The 9,414-nt window shown below is 37.7% G+C and overlaps 1 protein-coding gene across 15 annotated transcripts in view; it reads left to right on the top strand.

Annotated features, from left to right (window-relative positions):
* The window catches only part of GREB1L (GREB1 like retinoic acid receptor coactivator), a 245,933-nt gene that overhangs the window by 123,229 nt on the left and 113,290 nt on the right, over window positions 1-9,414 (top strand). For 13 of the 15 annotated variants that reach the window (XM_061399778.1, XM_061399773.1, XM_061399774.1 and 10 more), the window contains one exon: window positions 2,148-2,255. The gene's annotated coding sequence lies outside the window, so the exon portion shown is untranslated. The other 2 variants (XM_061399777.1, XM_061399775.1) reach the window with 2 other exon arrangements.

Raw genomic sequence — 9,414 nt, 5'->3', positions numbered from 1 at the left:
GTAAACAGTTCTGTGCTTTGGATTTTCAAAATGTGTTTTGATATATATTTTTTTTAGCGTGGGGAAAATGTTGGGAGATTACAATGATATAGAATGTTTTATGTAAGGACTTTGCTGTTTGGATGTGGTAATAATTTACAAATTCTTTTATTGGTAAAATTTTCTTTGTATGTATTTTTTGTTATGCTTTCCTTCCTCTTTTTGTTTTCTTTCTTGTAAGCATTTGAGCATCTGCAGATAATAAAATGTTTGAAAAGTTTCAGCTACATAACTAACATCCTAACTGTTCAATGAAGCTTCTTTGACATTTTTGCAGGGGAATTCTGAAAATCCTGTGCTCATGCCTTAGGGAGGCTGAAGCAGATAGTAAGTTATTTTAAGTAAACTTCCACTTTAATCAGCTCTTTGAGGAGAAAAATATACTTGTTATCAATCTGTGAGAGCAAGATGGAGATTTTGCATTATAGTTAGAAATTTGTTTTGTTGGTGAAAGTCAAAATTTGTGAATGCTGGCTGATCAAGAGTACCTTCTGTGGTAGAGAAGGGACAGGAAGGAGGTTAGCAAGCAGTAAGAAAAGGGAAGGAGGGAAAAGTATGTGGTTGGAAAAAAAATGATTTTGTCAAACTTTTTGGCATTCGTCTATGAAAAAAACTGTAGGTTGAAAGGCAAAGAAATGAAGATGATTAGAAGCTTTAAGCTTTACAAATGGTGGAGTGTCTTCCTTCTCTATGGGTGTAAATAATAGATGAAAGAGAAAGGGTGACAACAAAGGATCAGGTCGTTTAAGAGAATGTGCGCAGCCTGAATAGGGGTCTGTGGCCCGGGGCCAAAGGTCTTAGCTTTGAGTGTAATTAGAAGAAAATACAAAAATGTCATTACTAGCAGGTGAAGTGTGCAGCACGTGGCCAAAAATTAGCAATTTTAGACTCTGAAGCCACTGGAATTGGATTACTGACCTTTTTTTTTCCTTTTTTTTAAATCATTAAGGTCCTTGTGGAGTCATATAGTTTCATTGGCAGTAATGCAGTTTGACCTTGCTGACCATATGGGGTAATCTTAGGTTCGGATGGAGGGAGCAAGACTCTTGACCCACAAAAAGATGTCTACTTGTGGGTGGGTGGATGGGTGGGTGTGAAATGCATGAGATTGAAAATCCAGGTCTTGCATTTTTAATTGTGCTTTTGCCTGAAGACATTCTTCTGACTGTAAGGGAGGTAAGATATTTTTATTTCAAAATCTAAAATGGTTCTTTTCTCTTTCAAGTTGTCCTAAAAGGGAAATAAAGTGAAAGCTTTGTTTAAAGAAAATATACATTGATATTACTTTACATATTTTAGTACTATAAATATGCATTGAAACTAGTATATTCTTTAAAAAATCCTCTTTTATTTTCTCTTTAGACATAATGACAAAATAGAAACACTTCTAAGTAATGTATAAAAATCAGTGAAAAATAGTTCTTATTTCATTTTCTTCTTCTGACCATATTTTCTTGTATATTGACTGTAATCTACTTAGCAGAAGAATATGTTCACTGTAATTTTCAACCAGTTATATGTAATTATAATTATTTAGTTTAATTTCTTTTAGGAATACACTAATCAAAAGGATAGGAAACAGTAGTTGCTTTTATTCTTGCAGGCTTTGTTTGTTGGAAATTATTAAACCGTTCATTTCAAAAAGTTGAAAAATAATTTTAGTCAATATTGGTTATGTCTTAAATTTTTGATACTTCTTTAAGAAGATAAATTTTGGTCTAGCACCAGAAATTATAAAACTCAAACTCCTTTGAGTAAGGAAATTATCTTTCACCAATTTCTCTCCTAAAAATAAAAATAATCTGTGGGCTTTAAGCATTATGGTAACACCTGTCCAAAATGCAGACTTAACAGATTTATTCCAATTACATTTAGTAGGGTGAGATCTTAAAAAGGAATTACTTCCAGGTATGTAAAGAGTGATCGTCTGGGAAAAGAGGAATATTGTATTTGCCCTTGGTAATCTATATGGAATTGTGTAAGACTGATAAGTTTTTTAGTTGCAATATTTGTAGAATTGTAAATATTTAAGTTACTGTATTGTGGAATATAATTCGTTTGGAAATTAGCTCATGTCTTTATGTATATATTATTTTTTGTTTTTGCAGGTACAAAAAAGCTTTAATCAAGTAAAATCTAGGCAACAGGCTCCCTGAAGTGCTGACAGCCCAACTAAATCATGAACATGGTTCAAAAATGTTAATAAATACACCAAGGTATTGTACAATTATAATATGCCCCCCCATCCACATCTTTCATGGTCAAATTCTGGGGGTGGGGGGACATTTTAGAATCTAAATAAAGCTCCTGTCTTTGGCACTTAAACTGATGAAGCAGATATTTCTATGAGCTCCTCTCCTGTTTTCTCTCCTCTTTGCTTTCCCTTCCCCTCCCCCATCCTCGCCACCAAAAAAAAAAAAAAACCCACAACAAAACACTTTCTCAGCTTTAAGGTTTTTCTTTTTTCTTACAACAGCCTCTGTGTTATATTTCCTGCATACCTAAATTAAGACAATAAGAATTCAGCTCTTGGTTCTTTGTTGATTGTGGTTTTATCTTTCAACTTGTCTAACAAGAGAGACGTCAGATTATTGGCCTCGGCGGAGAACACCAAACAGCCTCTAGTGACTGCATGTATTTACATTTTTTAATCATATACCCTGAGATGTATGTTTTAAAAGTTTTATAAAAGTTTTCTGTTTCTGTTTTTGGAAGCCTTTGAATGCAAGGAGCGGGAGAAAGGTGATCCTGTCCTTTTCCCCTTCTATGTCAAAGAAAATAAAAAATCCTCTTAGAATTAAGAGTTTAGGGACACTGCTTAGGTAACTCTTGACTGTCAGGGCATAACCAAGACCGGCTCCCTCCTTTTGGAAGTTACAGTGTACTTAAATAGCCTGGTATTTCCAAGAGAGGCCAAAGATCTTTTCCTCTTTTATGACCCGTCGTATCCTTTTGAGGCCAAAAAGAACAAGAGGGGTCATTGCCACTTCAGCTCGGTTCCTGTTGCTCCTGCGTGGTGACCACGCAGATCCTGAAACCTAGTACTGGCTTAACATTTGGGCCTGGAACATCTGGAAAGTGGCCCGAGAGGGAGACACTGTTGGGTTTTGTTACACCAGGTGCTAGGAGGAAGCCTCAGTCGCCTTTTTGATATGGGAGGCAAATTCTGTGGGCCCTGGAGTTAGGCTTCAACAATTGAAGAGGTCAAAGGACAGCTGAGTGGGGTCAGTGAGACACCATGGGGTGTATTTTGTTACTGAGTAAAAGAAGCAGCCTCCTAAAACCTTCAAGGATTCTCTTGAAAATCTTGTGTTGTGAAAAGGTTTTATGAGTCTCATGGCAAAAACTCCTGATTTATCTAAGGAATGCTTGCTTTTGCCTAATGGAAGGATAATCCTTACCAAATGTTGGCAACGACTATAAGAGTCAATATAGGTCTGAAAGAACAGTTAGGGTTTGAAGTGTACTTTGCTTTCCAAAATGTTTATCATTTTAATGTTTGTCTCTCAGTGAAGAATTTTACACTGTTGAAATATCACCTTTTCCTTTCCTTGGAGCAGAAAGTGGCACGAGTTGGGGGTGGGGAGAGGTGGGTAAGCAACTAGTTTACATTAATTTTAAAATCACTCTAACAAGCTTTTGACTGACCCCAAAGCAGAATAGTATAAACCTTTAAAAACACCAAAACTTAACTCTGGAAAGTTCTTTGAGTTTATTTTAACATAAAAGGAATAAACGGCTCATGAAGTGTCATTTACTTTTGGATTACAGAATTTTTGTTTTTTAATTTAGTTGTATTTCGTAGAAATGGGTATCAGCCGATGAATAACCTTAAGCGTGGGGGTTCTCCCTGACTGTGCTTCTGGTACATTTTGTAGTAGTAAGGAGAAAACCAATGTCAGAGTCAAGAGGGCAGAAGAAGAAAAGAGAATAGAAATACAGAATTTTCTCTTTAGAGGGAAATGGAGAAAGGGGTGGTGGGGGTGGGGTGGTGGGGTGGAAATCTGCATGTGGGAAGAACTTTCTTTGCCATGACCTCAAGATACCACTTACATGACTGTGGAGACTTTCCAAAGATGTTGCCACCTGGCAGACAGGTAGTAAAAGTTAGAGGAATTTGGCAGTATTTTGATGTCCCAGTTTATATACTCTATACATGTACATAGACATAGAGCGTGTGTATTGCCATCTGTATTGTAAAGGGGAAAAGATAAAGTGATGAGTAGTACAGAATAGGTTTTGTTAAGTATTTTCTTGCTCATTGATAACTTTACAATAAGTTTGAATTACTTGTGTGTGTAATTTTTTAATGCTTTAAAATAAGTTTTTGTTTTAAAGCCACACGCACATAAACGTAAGGCTTAGTGAGGCAGTGTGCGCTGTGTCTATTTTCCCAAGGCTAAAGTGCCTTTCAACAACTAATTTAGAAACCTAAGTGTAGTGGCTGATAATTGCCTAGAGAAAACCCACAGCTGTTTAAGTAGCGCTGAAACTGCGGCAAAACTGACAAATAGAATTAACAATGTTAATACGATAAGAAGATGGAAAGATAGGGCAAATGACAGTGGAAAGAAGAAGGAAGCAAGAGTAACGCATCCATACAAGAACTGAATGTTCACAGTGGCTTTGCATATCCAGTGCTTTTCCTTTATGCTAAGCCCTTCTTTTATTAGTCTCTAAATCACCAGCAGAATGAGTGCTTGCAAGTTAAACAGTTCAGATACGTGTGTTCAGTCCCTCATTCACATCTGATTTTGAAGGAAGATGTTGCAGTAGCAGCTAAGAAAATCAATCAGATTTTGCTTTACTAAGGCACAGTTTTATTCGTGGTGCTTTTTAAAAGTGCATTTTAAATGTATTTCTCTCTATCATTACATGAATGGGAATTTCTTTACCCCTCTGTACCCTTATGATTCTTATCAGTCAACTACATACATTACAAAGGAGACCAAAGCCCTGGTTTTGGATTTAGTGACCCAGTATTACCAAAACAAAACGAAAAACCTGCAGAAGTCTTTAAGGTGTTCTTACTAATTATATTTATTGGGCTAATGTTCTTTGCCTGCTTTCCAAACAGAATGGGGGCAGGTAAATAAAGAAAAATTAGGTGAATGTTATATGGAAATTATTGAACCATATGTGTTCTTCCCACTCTACTGGTTAAAGCATCCTATGACATTTGGAAAATTATTGTAATATCTTTTGAAATTCTACTCTGCATTTGGGAAATTGGTTTTTGCCTCTGGTGCTTTATGCAGATTTTAATGACTGTTGTGATAAATCCCCAGAAGTTTGTCCTCAGAAACCACAGAGACTCAGAACTCTCTGAATGTGGCAGCCTTGATGGATGTGCTAAGCCACACTTTGGAAGCATTTCTGGTTATTTAATGTTTTCTGTTCTGGATTACTGACTCTTCTGCCTGTTGAAAAATTGGTCTCTGGCGACATGCTAGAGGTCACACGCTGCCTATTATTGTTTTGTTTCTTTGATCTGACACAGCAATTGCCTCTGGTAATTATACTAGTTCCAGAGGGTCTTGACGAGATGTGTTTATTTTACAGAAGAATTTCTGGTATTCCAAGGAAGAAAGTAAAAATTTCCAGTAGTAACATGTAATTCCCTGTCAGAAAGGAAAAGATAGCATTATGCCTTATCTTTTAATTATGACAGCTCTTATATAATCATTATGAAATTAGTTCACATATAACAATAAGCATTTCTATGGCAATTCAGGACATATTACATATCCCTAAGTATATTAGTTAAAAACAGTTAATCTTAGAATAAAGTAACTAGGGCTAGGTTTTTATTTCAGTACTTAAAATACTTTTGGCTTCAGAAACTGTCCAAGGAGAGTCACCCAGGTTTAAATGTACAGAACTATTAAAGGAGGCTCGAAATTTTGTCTTTTAATTTGTTTGCATTTTCTAAAGATTTTCAGCAAGGAGAATGACTAAAAATGAAATAGAACACTTTTGTTTTGAATGCATCATAAATTTTGTGCCTTTTTTGGAATGTGCTTGACAAGACATAATATCTCTTCAAACTTGTTTACTGTAAAATTGAGTAAGACGCAAAAAAGCTCAATATATTCTTTTTTGTTTAAATTCAACTCCAGTTGTAAACACAATGTTTTGCCCCAAGTGGTTGCAGTTTAATGGGAAAGTCAGACAGATATTAGAGCAACAAATATCAATTTAAAAGAATACATAAAATGAGAAAAGAGCATAAAAGAACTGTAACTATATGCTTGTTTTTAATTTTGAATTATAGACTCTTTGAGAACTTGCAAGAACCATGTTTGGTTTCTTGGTTCAATGATCACATAGTATCTCTCTTATCAGGGAATATGTTTAACAGAGCAAGGGTGTGTTAACAGGCATTAAACAGCAATGCCTTAAATAAGAATTTTTTATACAAAGCCAAAGAATCTGATAGCTGTAAGAGGCAGTAATGATATGTATATATGATTGTAAAGTTTAATAAGTGAATTGTGGAAGTGAAGTCGCTCAGTCACGTCCGACTCTTTGTGACCCCATGGACTGTAGCTTACCAGGCTCCTCCGTCCATCGGATTTTCCAAGCAAGAATACTGGAGTGGGTTGCCATTTCCTTCTCCAGGAGATCTTCCCGACCCAGGGTTTGAACCCAGATCTCCCGGATTGTAGGCAGATGCTTTACCGTCTGAACCACGAGGGAAGTCCCAATAAGTGAATTGTATATATCACCAAATACCGGTTTGGGGAAGTTTTACATTGGTGGTCATTTGTTGCTAGAACACTGCCTCCAAAATATACAAGGAGATACATCTCAACTTTTCTTAGTATCCTCAACGTAGCACCAAGCTTACCAAAAAAAAGAAAACACTACATAGTACTTCTAAAATTTTCTGCACATTTATTTTGTGCCAGGCACTATTCTAAAAACATAAAATCTTGTATATTCTCATAGAAATCTATGATACTGATTGTATTGCCCCATTTTACAGATGATAGATTAAGTAACTTGTCCAGTATCATACAGGGTAGTGGGTGTAGGATTTGAATTAAGGCCATGTGACTCCAGACCCTATGTGCTTAACTACTTGAACAGTAGGATTTTTATAAATGCTGTCTGGCTGGGTGGATGATTGTTAAACTTTGGAAAGTAGGTGACAACATCTATAGAGAAAAAGATAAGTAACAACTCATAAGTTATTTGAAGCTGTCTATTTAGTACTCCAGTACTCTTGCTTGGAAAATCCCATGGACAGAGGAGCCTGTTAGGCTGCAATCCATGGGGTCGCTAAGAGTCAGACACGATTGAGCGACTTCACTTTCACTTTTCACTTTCATGCATTGGAGAAGGAAATGGCAACCCAGTCCAGTGTTCTTGCCTGGAGAATCCCAGGGAGGGGGGAGCCTGGTGGGCTGCTGTCTATGGGGTCGCACAGAGTCAGACACGACTGAAGTGACTTAGCATAGCATAGCATTTAGTACTATGCCTGGCACACAGTCAATGAATTGTGCCTAAAAAAAATTCGAATCAAAAACAAGTACACACAAACAGAATGTATCATTTTCACTCACTTTTTTTTCTACTTCAAATAGCTTGGTTTAGCAGGGAAAAAACAAACAAACATGCTTTTGAGTCAAAATTTGAATTCTAGTTCCATCACTTACAAACTAGATAACCTTGCTCCTCTCAGAAACCGGAGTACTGCTCTGTCTACTTGTCCCTCTTTCTGAATCTGCTTGTTTCCGTGTGGTTTCATTTAACTTAGTCCTTCACCCCATAAATGGAAGTTAGCTCTAGAGTTTGACTACATTCCTTACCCCCTTTGGCAGGAATAAGTCCTAGGTGGTTTGTGTATGCTTCATGCTGCTTCCCGTGGGGAGGCCCACAGGGTCTCATTGCCTCACTTTTGATACTAAAAGAAGTGATACTAAACTTGATCATTGGTTCAGAAGGCTGTACCAGTCTTTTTATGTAAGGGACTCAGGCATTGGTGGATACTGATCTGTCCACCAGAGTCCTAGAATCAAACTCCAAAGACAACCGAGGGCAATTCTGTTATTCTTTGTGAAGTACTTTACTCTTTGTTCATATCTTTCATCTAACATTTACAGTGAGGTTTGGGTTTGTTCATTGAGAGGAGAGGTGGTGTTTTTATTTTGTTTCAATTTTTTAAATTGGTGCTTGTCTTTGTGACTGTCGGGTATCCGACATTAAAACTCGCATTGCAGCCCCTGAATATGTAGATGCACCATTGTTTAAAAAAAGTCCACTGGCCAGTGCAGGAGCCATAAGAGACTCAGGTTTGATCCTTGGGTTGGGAAGATTCCCTGCAGGAGGAAATGGCACACAACTCCAGTACTGTTGCCTGAAGGATTCCATGGGCAGAGGAGCCTGGTGGGCTATGGTCTATAAGGTTGCAAAGAGTTGGACATGAATGAGCATCTGAGCAGATGGGTAGACAAGGAAAAATCAGCAAACAAAGCTCCTTTTCCTTGATTTTTATTTATTTATTTTGGCTTGGCTTCACAATTTAGTAGGCGTTTACATAATATGCATTTTTCCCAATTGGGTCATTATTGTAGGTGTTTTAACTACAGAATGGCATACATGATTAGATAACCTAAGACGTCCGCTGCCGTAGACAAACTGATTAGATTCCGCTCCTGTCTTGGCCTTTTCCTCATAGTATGACCTTGGGCAAGTTCCTGAACTTCTCTAGACCTTGGTTCTCCTAAAAATGGAGGCAGTAATTGTATTTTCCTGGCGGTTACTGAGTTCCCCTATGTTACTGTTATCATCGTGGTTTGACAAAGAATGTTTCCTTTCAGATTTCTTGACAATGACAGTGATGACAATTACTGCTACTGCCATCACCACCACGACCACCACTGTGACCATTCCCTGTGACGCTAACAATGACGTGCATGATGCTTAGTTACTTCACTCGTGTCCGACTCTTTGCCACCCCATGGACTGTAACCCACCAGTCTCCTCTGTCCATGGGATTTCCCAGGCAAGAATACTGGCGTGGTTGCCATTTCCTTCTCCAGGGGATCTTCCCGACCCAGGGATTGAACCTGTGTCTCCTGATTGGCAGGCAGATTCTTTACCACTTTCGGACATGGGAAGCCCCTGTCCTTCTGTAGAGAAGGGGTAAAGGAAGAGTAGAAAGACACCAAACTACACTGTCCTGGTGGTTTGCACTTGATCCCACTTGCATTTTCAGCAATTAATTATGGTGTTGAAAGAGCTCGTATAGGGTACTGTACCTTTTTTAGAGATTACCCCAAGAGTGCCTATTCGCGTCTCAGAGGTCTGTGGTGCTATGCCAAGACAATTAATATAGTTTTCCCTGTGTAATTTCACAACAATAAAAGG

Source organism: Bos javanicus, chromosome 24 (genome assembly GCF_032452875.1).
Source record: "Bos javanicus breed banteng chromosome 24, ARS-OSU_banteng_1.0, whole genome shotgun sequence".
NCBI classification, from domain to species: Eukaryota; Metazoa; Chordata; class Mammalia; order Artiodactyla; family Bovidae; genus Bos; species Bos javanicus.
The sequence above is the reverse complement of the archived record's forward strand: the minus strand, read 5'-3'. Positions and strand labels throughout refer to the sequence as shown.